We start from the raw sequence: 17834 nt of genomic DNA, 5'->3' as shown, positions 1-17834 counted from the left end.
TTTTGGAAACACAATTAAAATTGGGTTCTTTTTTGTAAAGGGGGATTGGTGTGATCGTTTTAAGATTTGGAGAAGATGTAAATGAAGAGAAAAATATTTGAAAGTTGGAAAGACCTGAGTTCTGGAGCTGGATGTTTCTACTTACTATGAAAACTTGAGCAAGTTACCTATTATCTGTAAAGAAGGATAAGATTTACCTTATAATTCGATATGAGAGACACTGTAATTAAAGTGTGTTGTACAGCCCTGTGAAAATAGGTGCTCAGTAAATGATTCTTTGCTTCCTTTCCTTTCCTAAAGTAATCTTCACTTGTAAGAAGAATGCTTTCTTCCTAGAGATTATTTCGCCAAGCTAGAACCTATTGCCAGGAAAGAGTGTGAAGAAGTCCTCTTTCTTTCTGTCATTTTTTTCCTTTCAATTCTTCTTTTGACATTGTTCTTTGCAGAGTATGGAATGTGAGAGAAGAGCAGTTTCAGAAAGACTTCACAGTATGCTGCCATTCTGGGCAGTGACAAAGCTTTGTGTTGTCGAGTCCACTGTCTGGGATGGCTGATCAGCCTTTTGGCTCCTGTGATTCCAAAGATTTCTGTTGCTTTTCCAAAGGAATTGGTGGTCGTGATCTAGAGAATCAAGTAATGATTGTATCATCAAGTAATTACTGTAACATCAGCTTTGGGGTTTTTGTTGTCTTGCAGTGGTGGTTGATGATTGCATAATTATAGCAGTGGAAATTGCAGTTGACAGAAAGTTGACCTAAATGTTTTTTTACCCAGATGATACTTTGCTGGGACAGTAACTATTTCAGGCCAACATTTTATGTAAGAACATTTGAGTTAAATAAGTAACTGATTTAGCACTATCAGAGTAGGAAAATTGCATTTTTTGAAGAGTACCTACCAAATACCAGGCCCTTGGTTATAACATTACATAGCTTATCTCACTTAATCCTCATGATAATCCTAAAACAGGTAGTTTTAGTCTCATTTTATACATAAAGAAATTGAGGCCCAGAGAGGCAAAATGACTTGACCAGGATCACACGGCAAGAACACTATAGAGCCAGGAATCGAAATCTAGGTCTGTTCACTCAGCAGCCTGTGCTCTTTTTCTTCTGCTACTATGCCTTCCAACCACAGGTAGTCTTTTGGAGGACCAAAGATAGTTTTTTACACTGAACCATGATGAGCAGCTTGTTATTTGAGGAATTCCACCTAGAGGGGAGGGAGAAGCATTTCTGAGTGTTTCTATATTTGTAGTCAGTAGCACTTGGTTAAACAGAATACTGTGGGCTTACTGGGCTAGGCTTTAGTATCCCCTCGGCTTGGTGCTTAAAAACAGCAACGGTGAGCAGCCCGAGTATAGAAGTGCAAAAGTGGTATTATTAGGAGTGGTTCTGGTGGGGATTAGATTGTACCTCTTTCATTTTAGAGATGTTTGGAGCTTCTGCCATGGGAGAACCAAGAAACCATGTGTGTTCAAACTGAGGGAACATGCAGGTAACACAAGACAGACAGATTTGTTATGTATTTTAATTTATCAGGACTTTTTCACATCAGTTTCTTAACAAACATAGTGTCTTAATAGAAAAAATGAATAAATGACATACAAAGAGAGAAAAAAGATACATACAGGTAGTATCAAAAATAAGAAATTAAAATGATGAATAAGCATTTATAAATGTACATTCTCATTACTAACCAAAGAACTGCAGATTAATTTTTTTTTAATTGAGTAATCACAGTGCCCAGTGTGCGGGTCCAACTCAAAATCCCAAGATCAGGAGTCCTATGTTCCACCAACTGAGCCAGCCAGGTGCCCCAGTGAACCACAGATTAAAATGAGAGATCTTTTTTTAGCTTATCATATTGATGAGGATAAAAGTAAATATATTTAATGCTGCCTAGTGGTGATGTGGTTACCCTCATACTGTGCTGGGAAGTTTGAACAGAGAACTTTTGACATAAATATCGAGATCCTTAAAAAGTTAGTATCTTTTGACCTGGTAATTGCCCTTTTAGGAGTTTATCTCAAGTATATATTTTAGATGGTTGTGGATATATTTTAGATGGTTGTAAATGAGAACAGTCATTTATTCTGCACTGGAAAACATTGCCACAACCTGTCAGGAGCGTGTCACGCCACATGCGAAATATTATCGAACTTCAAAATTCACAGTTTAGAAGAATAAGTACCTGGGAGATGCTCTTTTTGTTTTTGTTTTTGTTTTTTTTGAAAGATTTTATATATTTATTTGACAGAGACCACAAGACCACAAGTAGGCAGAGAGGCAGGCAGAGAGATAGAGGAGATACAACATGGAATTGATATTTTTTAAAACATTGCATTTCCTTGATTAGTAATTTAGTTGAATTTTTTCATGTTTTTAGCCATTTCTGTTTCCTCTTTGGCAAAACACCTGTTTAATTAAATGTGTTGTCCACTTGCTATTTGGTTCTTGGTCTTTTCTTTTCTTTTAGATTTTGTTTATTTATTTGACAGACAGAGATCATAAGTAGGCGGACAGGCAGGCAGAGAGAGAGAGGGGGAAGCAGGCTCCCTGCTGAGCAGAGAGCCCGATGCGGGGCTGGATCCCAGGACACTGAGATCATGACCTGAGCTGAAGGCAGAGGCTTTAACCCACTGAGCAACCCAGGCGCCCCATGCTCTTAATGTTCAGTGATAAAAGCAGGATATACAACTGCACATTCATGATGGTGCCCATTTTTGAAAAGAGAAAATATACTTTTATATAACAAAGTCTGAAACAGGAATTAAATAAATTAGTTTGTATATTTTTGAGTGGTAGAATTACCATTATTATCTCTATACAGTTTCTGTGTTTTCCAGATCTTTTTTCTGTGTACATGTATAACTTTTTTTTAATAAGGGGCAGGGGAAGCCTACCTGAAACCTGAAAAAGCAACAACAGAATAATAGCAGCAAAAACCTGATGTTGACAGCCTGAGTCGGTATTATCTCCTTGTGAGTTTGTTCAGTTTTTAACCGAGCTCTTGAGTTTTCTCTAATAAAATACGTTCTTTATTGTTTGCTGTTATCATTTAGCTTATGGGTTATATGGATTATTCCTGAAAAACTAACCATAATAAGGCAGCTTTCTTGTTATTTCTGTTTACCTCTTGGCAGTTTATGCCATCACTAGCAGAACCCCAGCCACCCACTGACTTACGTATAGTGGGCTGCTTCTTCTTTTTTTTTAAATCTTTTTATTTATTTATTTGACTTTTTAAAAAATCTTTTATTTATTTATTTGACAGAGAGAGAGAGAGATCACAAGTAGGTGGAGAGGGGGAAGCAGGCTCCCTGATGAGTAGAGAGCCTGATGTGGGGCTCAATCCCAGGACCCTGAGATCATGACCTGAGCTGTAGGCAGAGGCTTACCCCACTAAGCCACCCAGGCGCCCCATAGTGGGCTTCTTTTTAATTTCAACTTCTGGGTTTGGTACTGAAACCCACTGCTAAAAAGCAGTGATTATAATTTGTCTGACAAAAGTTGCTCTATGTTTTCATTAGGGACCTTTTTCTATTTAATGTTATTGTTAAATGGCTTAAAAGTAGCATTTTGGACTTGGGGATTATCTGCAGGTGAAAGTGAGGTGACACCAAGAATTTGGAAATTCCTGCAATAGATATCAGCTTCTTAAGGGCAGACGTTTTACCTATACTGGGTATTCCCAGTAGGTACCAAGCGCTTGGCAGATAGTAGGTGCACCATAAAAATGTTTGTCGACTGAATAAATTATTAAGTTAGAAATAAGGGAATTGTCCTTTGAGAGTTAAACTTTAACATAATCTGTCATTTGAGAGGTAAAGCTTAAAATTAACACACTCAGAACAGAGGTACATGAAGGTACCTTAAGGAGATACAGTGCCTTTGAGAGAAACAAGATCTGATTTAAGTATTCACAAATATGTTAACATAGCTAAAGAAAGAATATGTACATCTCCAGAGTTCTGTCTGCATGTGTGTGGGAGGTGAGAGGGCCTGAACCAGCATTGGAAACCTAAGCCATGGAGAGTTACAGAGGCTCCTATAAGCTGAAAGCTAACAACTGGCTCTGAACACTCTCACTGCCATTCCCCTGCTGCTGGGAGGTAGACTACACAGTTAGTTAATAAGTAAGTTCTGAGAAGTATTCAGTTCAGAACGAGTGTTTTGAGAACTCACTAGTAGTCTGGTCCTAGGTTAGACATGCGAGTAATAAAGATCAGAACAACACAGTACAGCACTTCCTGCCCTGGAAGAACTCCCAGTTCCCTGAGGGAGATGAACGTTAAAGACCTGTGCCGTGGTAGGTGAAAAGGCAGAGGGATGCAGTGCTGTTCTCTGTCCCCTTCCAGAAGATGCATTGCACTTCGTAATTATTTTTCCCTCATCCCTTGTCAGCTTGTTCCTTCAATGTTTTATTCTTCAGGGTTCTGTTTCTTTCTACTCTTTCTTGTCTCACTCTTGTGTGTTTCCCTTAGGCAACCTCATTTTTTCCGCATAACTGTAACCCCTGTGCTCTCGACTCCCAAATTCATAGCTATTCGTTTACTCCTTTCCAGAGCACACAGCCACCTGTATGTCACATTTTTCCAACTGGATGTCTCACGTAACATCCAGATACATCCTCTAACGTAATGTATCAAGACCAAACCTGTGGTCCTTTACCCCTCTTTCTGCTGTATTCCCTACAGCAGTGAAGAGACCACCTCCACTTGCGTTCCGATGTAGAAATCCCTGAGTCATTGCACATTCCTTTCTCTCCTCCATGTTAGAATCACTGTTCCTAGAGTCCCATCTCATGCCTCCATGCAGAGCGTTCTGTTGCTCGGCATATGCCATTACTGTTCTCACTGATGGATTCTGATTCAGGTAAGCATAAGCTCTTTTCTGACATGTTCCCTGAGGTCCTTGGTTTGAACTTACTCTTTAATGTTCTCATAGAGTCTGTACATCTTTATTACACTATGCTATACTGTGGGGTTTTAGGCTGTGTTGAGGAGAGGTCCAGAGGAGGTCTTGCTCTAAAGTGTAGTCCTTAGTCCTAAGGTGAGGCCTTTCTGGTGTCTGCTAGTCTGAGGTGTGATTTCTTCACTCTGACAGAATCAAATTCCAGATGCTCTTATTCCTGCCCCCAGCACTGCCTGACCTCTGGTGATTCTGTTTCCCTCTCAGCGCTGTAGCATCTACTATCTAATAAACCTCAGGTCTTGCCCGGTGCCTTTACATTCCAGCCCTCAGGCTGGCAGGGGACCTTCCCAGAGGACTTCTGGGGCTCCCTCTTCTCACAGCTCTTTCCTCTCCAGTGTCTCACCTCTCCAGTTCTAGCCAAATTTAGAACTCGGCTTCCGGGCTCAGTGAGGCCCCTGTGTTCTCTTCAGGTTCCAGCTTTCAGTGCCGTGGTTGGGAAGTTGTCCCTTAACAGAGAACTGGGCAGTTGTGGGCCTCAGGTCAAGTTTCCCCTCTCTCGGGGATTGCAGCCTTGCACTGCCTGTCATCTCCTGACGAAAAGCACTTGTATATTCTGTCTAGTTCTGTAATTATTTATGGTAGGTATTGGGTCTGATACCAGGTATGCCAAGGAGTAACCTCTGTTCTAAGTCAGTAGCTTAAGTAATCCTAGCAGATGTGGCTGGAAGCAGATGGCTACTATGATTGATCACTTACGTGTCTCCTTCATTAAACTGTCTTAATCATAGTTACATAGCTAGCATTTTGCACATAGTAGGTGGCAGTAAGGTTTGTTGGGTTAACCTAAAGATAATGCTGGAAATAGCACCATGTTGGAATATACACGTTGAGGAGAATTGTTCTTTCCTACTCTGTTTTTGTATCGTGGCTCATTAAATGGGCACTTCACTTCCCAGGAGGGAACAGAAGCTGGAAGGTCATTTTTGCTCTTTTTTCTACCTTTTCTCTGGTTCTCTCCCTGAAGAGAGGAGTGCTTTTTTCTGATTGGTGAGGTTGGAAAAGAATCCTGTTGTATGGAATGGCCAGTCTTCAGGATTGGCATGCGTTCTCTCCCTGCCATGCTCTAACTGGTCTGCCCATGCCCGAACAGCCTGCATGTGTCCATTTGGCTAAGCTTAATTAAGTACTGGAAAGCCCATTTGTGACTGTACATCTAAGCTATGTTCTCCAGTCACCTTACCACTTATAGAGATTATATATATATATATATATGTCACTTATATATATACTTATATATATAAGTATATATAAATCACCTTACCACTTATAGAGATTATATATATATATATATATATATATATATTTTTTTTTTTTTAATCTTAGGGAGCACACATGTGAGCAAGAGTGTATGTGGGGGTAGGGGGCAGAGGGGGAAGAGAATCTTAAGCACAGCCTGTGCTGAGGATAGAACCCAATGCTGGGCTTGATCTCACAACCCTGTGATCATGACCTGAGTTGAAACAAGTCAGATGCTTAACCAACTGTGCCACCCCGGCACCCCTGTAAAGATATTTTGACCTCCATTTATCTCAGCCATGTTTAAAAAAATTTTTTTTTATTTTCTAAGTAATCTCTACTCCAACGTGGGGCTTGAACTCACAATCCCGAGATCAAGAGTTGCATGCTATACTGACTGAGGCAGCCAGGCACCCCTGCTATATTTTATTTTTAATTTAGTCCCAAACTCAGGGTAGGATAGGACAAAGTCAGCTCCTAGCTTAGCAAAAAGTCTTTTCTCCACTAGTTGCCGTTCTCTTTCTGTTCTCCTAACTGCCACCATTTGCCCCTCGCAGACAGAAAACACCTGAGCTCACTTTCCTCCTTTGCCTCTACTCTTTGGTTGTACTTTGACGGCTGTAATACCAGACAGACTAAATGGTATCTTTTTCTTTTAAGAGAGTAATATATTTTGACCACACATTGGTCTGATATTTAGGAGAATAGCGTTTTCAGGAGACTTTTTAGGGGGCATTATATCTCTGCTCTTATTGCTGGGTACCTGATTTAAGGTGGATGCCTAATGGAGTAGATCTCATAACGATGAGCCTTCAGCAGGAACTTTCTCCTGCCAAACTGTCCTATATTCTTAACTATATTGCAGTACAGGAAGGTGATAAATTATTAATCCTAAATCTGTCTCCTCAGATTGTAGGATAATGACTTGAGTACATGGCAGCTGGGGAAAGGTAGAGTTTTTTGGTTGTTAACACAAATCGTGCAGGCTTTTTGATTCTAAAATTCAGCGAGCATTAAGCAAGCCTTTGGGATCTTGTTATATCACAATTTAATTGACCGAAGACCAGTGAAAATCCTCTAAAATTAACCTTTCTCCCAATGAAATGAAGAAGTAATTGTGTCTTGCTTAGACACTCTTCAGTAAAAGATAATCATCTTAAGTCTTGCTCTGTATCTTGGAGTATAATTTTGGTGAGTACTTTTTGCCCTTCAGAAACATAATGCAAACACAAATGTATTTCCTAACTTGTGTGAAGTGAAGAGGGATAAGAAAATGGCATAATTGGGCAGTAAATCTAATGTGATTTAAAAACTGTCTGAAGTGGACTTGCCTCAGGAATTCCTCAAGGGAGGGAATAATAAAAGTGGAGGAATTTATAAAAACAAAATAACAATTGCAGGGCCAAAGCAAGCCTTTTGGCTTATTTTGGAAATTGCATAAAAATCTTACTAATTGGAACGGCTTCCAATTCACGGTATCGTGTGAAATTGGTAGGAATGTGATTGAGAACTGTGTGTGTGGTTTGTGTTTAGACATCTCAGATGAGTAGTGTTGAAAAGTTTGGGTCAAAATGCTTAGCTCTTGGTTTGAGGGCCTGCCTTTTTAGCTTTCTTTCTTTCTTTTTTTTTTTTTTTTAAGATTTTATTTATTTATTCGACAGAGAGAAATCACAAGTAGATGGAGAGGCAGGCAGAGAGAGAGAGAGAGGGAAGCAGGCTCCCTGCTGAGCAGAGAGCCCAATGCGGGACTCGATACCAGGACCCTGAGATCATGACCCGAGCCGAAGGCAGTGGCCTAACCCACTGAGCCACCCAGGCACCCTTTAGCTTTCTTTCTGATCCTTCATCCAAGAGCTTTGTTAAGAAAAGTCAGCTTATGTGGTTAAGATCCTTGAGCCACTTTTGATTTCAGATAGCCATGGATAAATTTTAGAAAGAAGTTGCAAGAATGGGGCTTGACTACCTACCTAGTCATCAGCCGAGTCCTGGTTCTCTTATATATGGGGTGGTGTTACTGAAACCCACCTTTCATCAGGTTTCTCATCTACAAAATGAGAATGACTGTACCTCTCAGAGGATTGTTGTGAGGATTAAATAAAATGTTCACACAAATATTTACCTACACCCAGGTGCATAAATAACAATTCAGCAAATGTTAACAGTAGTCATTATAAAATGATAATGTAAAATCCTGTTTGGTTTAACTCTTGTCTAACCCCAGATGACTCAGTGGGCAGCGGGTTTGAGTTCTCTGCTAGCTTCTTGAACCTCCACCAAGTGGATCTCCGTTCCTACATTTTTAGAAGTAGAATGCAGGTAGGCAGCTGGCCTTTCTGCACTGTTAGGAAAAGGAAACCATCATTCATATCCCTGTATAGACCTGTGGTTGGTTGACAGGATGAGTTCTGTTGTCTGTTTTCCATATTTAAAACACGCCACTGAGGAACATGACATTTATTTCCTCCTTCAGCCAGGGATATTTTTCTCTGGAACAGAACTCTGTTCTGCTCTCATGACACTACCTGGCCCTCAGCCCCGATTCACTGTCCCCCAAAATGATGATGTGCCATGCTTGGTAAGGCCTTGTGGTAGGCCTGGTTATTGCTTTGACTGAGGCTGATCCAATAGCACATTTGGATTTTGTGTCAGAAGTAGCTTACCAGAGTTAGTCCCTTCCTTTGAAACCCATTTATTGCGTACCTATAATCCTAGACATTAGAAATGCGGTGGTGAGTAAGGCAGACATGGTCTCTGTGCTCCTGGAGCTTGCAGTGTGTTGATTCCTTTGCCATTCCTAGGGGACAGAAAAATCTCTTTGGAAGGGATGATGTTATTATTGGTATCAAGAGTCCCTTGGAAGAGGCTGATGTCTCCCTGGGGTCCCAGGGTAATTCAGTGACCGAGGAGACCCAGTCTTCTTTGCAAAATCCTAGAAATGTAGGAGACTAGGCAATTTGATGTCTGGCTTCAATAGAGTAATCTTCTGCTAAGAATTGTGTAGGTGAAGCCCCTGTCTACAATACAGTATATTTCCAGCGCTCCTTTCAATCTAGCTACTCTCTCCACCAGTGTCCCCTGATAAGCGGTGAGGGTGGTTATCTCGAGATTTGGGGAACGGTGACAGCTGCAGCCTTTGTCCCTAACTTGGAAGTGTTTGTCCTCTGGTGACTTCATAATAAATATTAGATATACCCAGCCAGGCAGCTCTTGAAACTCTTTTCTGTGTCAGTGTGCTCCTGTCTTTTTGGCATCAGGGTGGTTACTCAGGCCGTCTGGTGAATGGTTCCCATGCCTAGCATCAGGCAAGCACCGAATCCTACAAATTCTGAACTTCTCTGGTTAATCACAAAAAAACTGTAAAATACCCTAAGATAAGCAAGAGTTAAGAATGTCCCTGAATAGTGCATTAACCCTCACAGACACTTCTAGGAGAAACAAAAGCATAGAGGAATGCTGGCCAAGCCCTGTTCGAAACCCCACCGACTGCAGACAGCTGCTGCCGTGGTGAGTGCCCAGTGTCACTCATCCTGTTCCCCTTCTCAAACCCTCCCAGTGAATGACAGGATTTTTAGGAATGCTGTCTTTCTTCCAACTGGCTTAACATTATGCTTTGATTCTAATCCAGCAGCACATTTGCGTTTGAAATAAATGTGTGCTCACGGATTCTCTCTCTCTCACTTTTAGGTAATAAAGGGAATGACTGGTATAATCAGACCTGGGAGATGGCGTGTTTATATTGATCTGGTTTTCCTTCTCTCCTCTAATTTCAGGTTCAGGCTTAAATTTTTGAAAGGACTGGCTTTTAAAAGAAATGGCTCTTCTGTTTGCGTCTCTCTCTGTGTGTATATGTGTATGTGTGTGTGTGAGAGAGAGAGATACAGCTCCATGTTTATTGTCTTTAACTGGGGGCAACCTGCATCAGCTGGAGGCTTACGGAAGTGAGCCAGTAAAATGAGTGAGTCTTCATCAGAATAAATAGAGAAGCTGAAGAGCCCGATTCCATTTCAGAAAGTTGAGTAATCTGCGTCCTGCTGGGTCAGTCTGTGGCTTTTCGAAGGAAGCAAAACAGCCCCAAGTGCAGAAGCAGTGCCTCGCTCTCTCTACCTGCACATTCTATTCCCTCAGTCTCTAACTGCTTCTTTTCAAAACCGCTCTCAGCTGCGCTCTCCAGAGTATGCCTATCAGTCGCACGCTGACATTTCTCACAATGCACTTTTCAACTAACAGGGTGAATTTTCCCGTTACCTTGTCTGTGAAAGGTTAAAGGGAGGGCTTGGCTTCTAAGCTCAGGTAAGCGGACCTTGAGCAGGGTCATTTGCCAGGGATGGTCGAGCAGAAGCAAAAGTTGTCTGGCCTTTCCACAGAGACTTTCGCTGACAAGCACACCCTCCTTTCCTTTCCACGCTGTTTTGATGGAGCTGTTTCGCCTCCACTTTTTCATATTTCATGTGGGGGTTGCTGCCTTGGCAGCATGGTTGCCTCTGTCAGTGGGGAGGAAGAGGTGAAGAGCGAAGGCCAAGTGTATGGTGTGTTTTCAAGGGTTTTTCTATGTGTCTGGGGGTGGGGGTGGAGAGAGAGAGAGAATGTGTGTGTGTGTGTCTGCTAGTCACACACATTTAGATATCCCTACTGTCCTGCCCAGAACTAATGTCACTTTTGAAGCAGCAGAGTAATATTGCTGGTTTACAGATGATGCTAAGGAAAGGCCAGTATCTCTGTGGCTCCAGGGAGTCCATACTGTGTCATTTGGTAGTGAGAAGTGTTGACCATCTTGCCCCAATTTTTATTTCTGTCAGTAGAATGGGTATTATAATGAATTTGAAAATGGAGGTTTAAGAGAAGGATATGTGTAAGTACATGTCTTCAATATGAAGTCTGTTAGGAGCCTCATGACTTCAGTAAATAAACCAAACCGTACAAATTATCTGAATGTTGGTGCTGCATTATGTTGATGCTTTAACTAGATTACACTCTTCTAATCTTTATGATCTCTAGTTATTTGTATATGTTGTCTTATATTCAGTGCCTTAAAATATGCTTATTGCATTTTTAATACCTTCTCTAGATTGCTTAATTCAAATCTCCTAATGATAGTTTATATCTAGGTGTTATGTACATACTGTAGATACATACAATTCAGGTCAAAAGACACTGTCCCAAGCTAAATAAAACCTAGTTCCTGGCATCAGAGAGTTCACACTATGGAGGCAGAGATAGATATAGAAACATATAGAAGCATGATAAATTCCAAGATGTGCCATGGGAGCACAAAGAATCGGGCAGGGAAGAGCTGAACCCTGTTCTATAACAGGCTGCTGAGACAAGTGATATTCTAATCCCTTTGAACTTCCTTCTCCCAGAATCATTTGAAGTGGTTTTTAACCTGCAGAGCTCTTTTCTGTTCTTTATCTCAGAGGGAGAGGTAGAGACGGAGTATGTACAGCTCTGTAAAGTCTAGAGAATAAGAGCCCTGAGAAAATTATTTCTGTACAGATACAGATTGGCTTGGATTTAATTTAAATTAACTGGCTCTCAAAAATTCTAAGAATACTAACTACTCACACAGTTTTGCTTTCATTTACACACAGATGAGAAAGCATCTGTAGCTCTGCATTTTATTTGCTATAAGCAAAAAGTGGTTTAAGATATTTAAGTATTTGAAGCTTGGTTGTATTGAGTCCTCACATGTCCCAGTTCAGCCCACTGCAGGGTGTTTTTTTTTTTTTTTTTTTTTTTTTTTTTTTTAATGACACTTACATAATTCTCCAAAAAGAGAGATTTTTTAATGGATAAATTGACATAAACTTTTCCTCCATTGGCCCTATCTGCTGAAATAGCACTTCATGGTTTGCTCCATTATTTTCTTATTTCCTCTCAAGCTTACTGTTATTTTATTTAATTTACATATCTCTGCCACAGTCCTCTAAATGACCTTCTCTTTAGAAAACCAAATCAGCCAGCAAAAAAATTTTAAAAACCTTCCCCCAAAACAAAGCAGTGCTCTGATTCAAGGTTCACTGTGTGGGTTTCCAGAGAAGGTTGGTATGATTGTGATGAATGCAAATAATTTATCAGCCCTGCAGTCAGAGATGGCAGTCAACTGCAGGTTTTTAACAATAACATCTGCAAGTGGTCCATAGAGGGAATTGCTAGGTTCATCACACCAGACCTGGGGCTTTTCTCAATAGAAAAACAGTTTCTTTTTAGAACCACTTTTATGTACAGGCTAGGGTTTATCTGTTATCATTTGATACCTGTGCTTTTTGAGGTACAAAGCCAGTGTTACTTAGAGAGGTGTGGGTTCCTTCATGCTGTGGCTTGGAGGCGTGCTCTTCTTGCTGACAGCATTCTTCAGTCTTTTAGTCATAAGGTGGTGGGAGAAAAAGCGAAGCAGGAGAGTCTGAGTATATTATATGCAGCCATATACCACCCTAGTTACAAGTTTTTTGGTGTTTTTTTTTTTTTAATCATTTGCCTCCCATCTGCCTTAAAATATTACAAAGTTTAATCATTTAATAGTTTAATCATTTGGCTCCAATCTGCCTTTAAATATTATAAGTTTAATCGTTTAATGGTTTAATCATTTGGCTCCAATCTGCCTTTAAATTTTTTAAGGGCCTTGATGACTGGATCATTTTTGGTGACTTTATGGCAGGAGAGCTACTTTCAGCTATACCAGTGTTTTGATTAATACTCTAACTTGCTGCTTGGTTGTGAAAATGGCTTTAGTCTAAACCTTACAGATAGGTCTTTGAAACTTAATAGCAACTGTATCCAGTTAATGCAAACTTTTGATTTTTTTAAGAGTATCAGGTGGACACTAGAGGCATTAGAATTGTGATAGACTGGTTTCCATCTTTTCCGCCTAGGTGAGCGAAATTTTGAGTTTTTTCTTTTCCTTCTCGTCACTGCTCAGAAGAAGGAAAATTGAATGGATCTAGATGTCATCTGTGATGAATGGCCATTTGTCTGGGTGAACTGGAAACCATTCTCCACTGTCACTTTGTTCAGAAAGTTCTGTGGTGAAAGCCTGTTTTTCCTTTGAGTGAGGTGGAGTGACCTGAACTAGCTAGGGGAACGGAAATTTGGTTTGTCCTTTCATGAGTAAAGATTGCTTTGTGATTTGAAAGGATTTTTCAGTTTAGGCAGGAAAGGCTCTTTTCTAGGTGGTTATGTTCGATTCAACAATCTCTTCTTAATCCATTTGGCTTTTCTTCTGTGTCTCTTTTGCATATCTCAAACCTCCCATTCAGTGCTCTCTTCAGTCTAATTCAGAAAGCTGTTTTCTCATTTCTCAGTGAACTGGGAACTTTCCTTTTCTTTCCTGTCCCTGCTGCATTTTAGCCAAGGAAATTAATTAGTATTAAGGAGCTGATTCAAATGACAACAACTCAGGTAAATCTGTAGTGGAGCTGACATTTTTTGCTAGATTTTGTCAGTTTAAAAAATTGCATACATTTATTTAAATTTTGGGTAAGTGTTTAAACAATTCTTTGAATGCCTTCTATAAGCCAAGTATTTTACTGGGCCTACTAATACAGAAATATGAGAAGCAACCCAGCACTTAAACGGGGAAGAGTATATGAGGTAGCCAAATATGATCCAGTGAAAGAAAATTCTGTGATAGAAGATATGCAGGGAGGGACCCTGGGGTAACAGTTTCCTCAAGGAAGGCTTTCTGGAAAAAGTGATGCCTGTGCTAAAATGAAGTGTAGTAACAACAAAAGTAATGGCAGCTAATATATATCCTGAGCTTTAACTACATGTCAGGCATTGTGTTAAGTACTTTGCATAGCTTACCTTTTTTTATGTCTATAACAACCCTGTGAGTTTAGGTACTGTTATCATTCCTATTTCTACTCGTGAAGAAACCAAGAAAAATGAGCTAAGATGACATGGCTAGTTAAGTTGGCTGCATAGATTCAGACCCAGTCAGTCCTATTTCAGGGGCCACAACTTCAACCTGTGTGGTAGGGAAGATGGGTGAGATAGAATAAGGGTATTGATCCTGATATGGGATTTTCTTTTGGAAACAATTTTTTTGTTTGTTTTTGTTTGCTTGGTTTTTGTTTTTGTTTTTAACTCAGATTTCCAGAAGGTTCTGTATGATCCTCACCTTGGATACTGGGTGTATTTTTTTTTTTTCTTCATTAAACCAAGATTAAATGAGGATGGTTTTATAGTTCCTTTAACCTGTTAAGTATCAGTATTATGCCCTAGGTAGGTAGATTAAAAGAACATTTCCTCCTCTTTTACCCATAAATATTGGCATCTTCTATAGAGATGTTATGGTTTTTCTCTTCAGCAATTTGCCATAATCCAGCACCTTAAGGCTTCTTTAGTGACAGTGTTTACAGAGAGGATTTTCTCTTTGGAGTGCTTTTTCTTTTTTCTTTTTTTTAAGATTTTATTTATTTATTTGTCAGAGAGAGCACAAGCAGAGAGAATGGGAGGCAGAAGGAGAAGGAGGCTCCCTACTGAGCAAGGATCCCAGTGTGGGACCCAATCCTAGGACTCTGGGATCATGACCTGAGCCAAAGGCAGACACATAATGGACTGAGCCACCCAGGCGCCCCACTTCAGAATACTCTTAATCAGAGAAGTGCTCTGGGGCTCAGGTTTTGTGATCACATGGCTGGAAGCTTGTTTTCCATCTAGCAGACCATCAAGAGTTAACATGGATAGTGGCTTTGAGGTATCTTTTGGGCAGCTAGTTCCATGGGAAGTTTGTCTTTCATCAGAATGGTCTTTGGGAAAAATGGAAATGTTACATACCGTCAAGGGAAAGGAGTCAGAACATGGACACAAAGCCTATTGATTCTTATTTAGCAGTTAGTTTAGTTTCAGCAAATCACCTACACCACAACATTTAACAAACTGTGCTCTTAACAAAGCTAGGCACACAGCAAAGGCAATGAATGAATGGTAATTATTTCCTTTTCAAAGGGCTGCTTTGTGAGGCTGCTGCCACCTTTCAGTCTAACCTGTGCGCAGTTGAGGAAAAAGTGTTGGCCCTTTTGAAGGGAGAAAGGGCACCAGTTATTATCAAACTTCATAATACCTGACTGTGCCCTTCAGAGGATTTAGTTACCTCCCCTGCTTTGCTTTCTGAATGTGCTAACCCCCGTGGGAGAGAACTGGTGTGGGGAGTCACTGGAACCATTTTTGTATTTGTTTGTTAGTGGGTGTACAGGTAACAGACGTGCTGACAGTCAAAAGGAAAGTGGAGGGTGCCCCCTGAGGTGGTTTGTATTTGAACAGTTCCTGTAAGTTGTTTCAGGATTGATAATATGCCTGCTTGTCTCATTTTCATATGGCAGCCATCTTGGCTGAGACCCATTGCTTCTGAGAGAATGTATACTTTTGGTTATAGCTGCAGGAAGACGGGGTCGAGCTAGAGTTCAGTCACTGACTTCACCAGATTTAAGGTTGCTGCTTCACTGCTTGATAATAGTTCCTTACAAGTATCATCATCAAAGGAAAGTTTTGAATGGATTCTTTTTTTTTTTTTTAATTTTTATTTATTCAACATAGATCACAAGTAGACAGAGAGGAAGCGGCAGAGAGAGGCGGGAGGGAAGCAGGCTCCCTGCTGAGCAGAAAGCCCAATGCGGGGCTCTCTCACAGGACCCTGAAATCATGACCTGAGCTGAAGGCAGAGGCCCAACCCACTGAGCCACCCAAGCACCCCTTGAATGGGGTTCTTAACCGTATTATAAAATAGTGAGATTTCTAGAAAGGAATTTTAGTTTCAATGATGTTAAAAGTAAGTGCAGGGGCACCTGGGTGGCTCAGTGGGTTAAAGCCTCTGCCTTTAGCTCAGGTCATGATCCCAGGGTTCTGGGATCAAGCCCCACATCGGGCTCTCTGCTCAGCGGAGAGCCTGCTTCCGCCTCTCTCTCTGCCTGCTTCTCTGCCTACTTGTGATCTCTGTCTGCCAAATAAATAAATAAAATCTTAAAAAAAAAAAAAGTAAGTGCAAATTTTGCATATATAATTATTGTCTACAGAAACTTGGCTCCCCTTTCACCCCAGCAGAAGAAGGTACCAGCTGGTTTTGTTTGTTTGTTTGTTTTGTTTTTTGAAGTCATACTGGCAGGGCATTCCCTCTACTCTTACTCCCACCATGTCAGCCCTTCCACTGGGATACGATTTGATGAATTTGGCTTAAGTATGAATTCCCAATGACCTTAACACTATGGTTCCTATGGTTGTGGGCATTCTGTCTCTGCTTCCTTCTTGGTTGGCAGCCAGAGCAGTTTCCAAATTACCTGGAAAATCAGGCTTGTTACCTGAGATTTACAGATGCCAGAGGCAACAGCACTGCCTCTCAGTGTTTCAGGAGTTGTTCACGGCTTCCTAAAGCATTTGATGAATTTCCTCTGGCAATAATTTATATATTCTGTAGACTTTTCCACTCTGCTACTTGGAATTATGAAACCAGGTCTAGATTTTGTGCTAGATTTATTAGAATTCTGTATTTTGAGAGGTAGTAATTATAAGTAAGCATTGCTAGCTCCAGAGTTCCCAGTTTGGGGGATCCTCCAGGTAGTACATATGGAAGCTCTGTATTCTCTGCTTTGTCTTGGCTTTAGAAGGATTGACTCTGTCCTCCTGTACTCTACCTGGGTAAGCTTTCTACCTGCTCCTACCAGCAGTGAGATCCAGACTTTCCCAAAGAGTTTTCAGTCTAAGGTTCTATGTAAACCCTCTTTTGTAAAGATTTAATATTGCTTTTGCTTAGACCCTGGGAGCAGAGCCAGGCTATGGCGGCGTGGGCAGGAGAGGAACTGATCTAAAATTGGAGCTTATTTTCATCTTACCTTTTATCCAAGTTACTTCTAGAATCCAATATTGACTCTACCAATGCTCCCCTGCTTCCTCCTCTGATGAACTCTTTTTCTCGGGAGTAACAACAATGAAAATTGAATCTTAGAGAGGTTAAGTGACTTTTCAAAGGTTAAATTATAGTAAATGATGGACCTACAGCTGAATCTGGAACCTGTGTCTTTTAGCCATCTGAGAGGAGGAATTATGATCCACTGAATGGATGGGAGAGAATTGTTTTGCCCCCATGCGTTTATTATTGAACACATAATGGAGCAACATTTTTAAAAAATAACAGTTAATAATAAAAATAAATAACTCAGTCAAAATCCCGCTTAGTAAATATGTGAACTGAGAGATCAGAGTACCTATTCTCCTTATTGGAAACTATTGGGATTAATTTTCTTAGCAATGCCATAGCCAGTTAACCTGCCCCATACTTCACATTTTCTTTTACTTCTGGTCACTGTCAAAGACATACGTGCTTTTGACCATTTGTCCTCTCCCAGGCTCTATTTCCTTGAGCTAAGATAAAGAATCAAATTGTCAGGTAAGAGAGACATGAGTTAGAGATCTTACCCGTCACTAAGCTTTAATAATAATTTTAAGAATACAGCAATCAAGAAGTCCAAGTGAAGTTGGGAGAGTCTGAAACATCCTGTGTGATTGCCCAGGTTGTTCCTTCTGTCATTGGACAAGCTCTCTCTTGCCCAAAGTAATGGATAAGATCTCTAACTGAGGCTTCCAGGTCACCTCACAAAGCAGGGGAGTGTTAGGGTTCTAAAATGTTTTGGG

The 17834-nt window shown here is 40.6% G+C and overlaps 1 protein-coding gene across 7 annotated transcripts in view; it reads left to right on the top strand.

Moving 5' to 3' along the window:
- KIAA0319L (KIAA0319 like) overlaps nucleotides 1-17834 on the top strand; it is a 90254-nt gene that overhangs the window by 3699 nt on the left and 68721 nt on the right. The gene's annotated exons all lie outside the window — the stretch shown is intronic.

The sequence above is a fragment of the Mustela putorius genome, unplaced genomic scaffold (assembly GCF_011764305.1).
Source record: "Mustela putorius furo isolate JIRA1106 unplaced genomic scaffold, ASM1176430v1.1 tig00003853_pilon_pilon_pilon, whole genome shotgun sequence".
Lineage (NCBI taxonomy): Eukaryota > Metazoa > Chordata > Mammalia > Carnivora > Mustelidae > Mustela > Mustela putorius.
The sequence above is the reverse complement of the archived record's forward strand: the minus strand, read 5'-3'. Positions and strand labels throughout refer to the sequence as shown.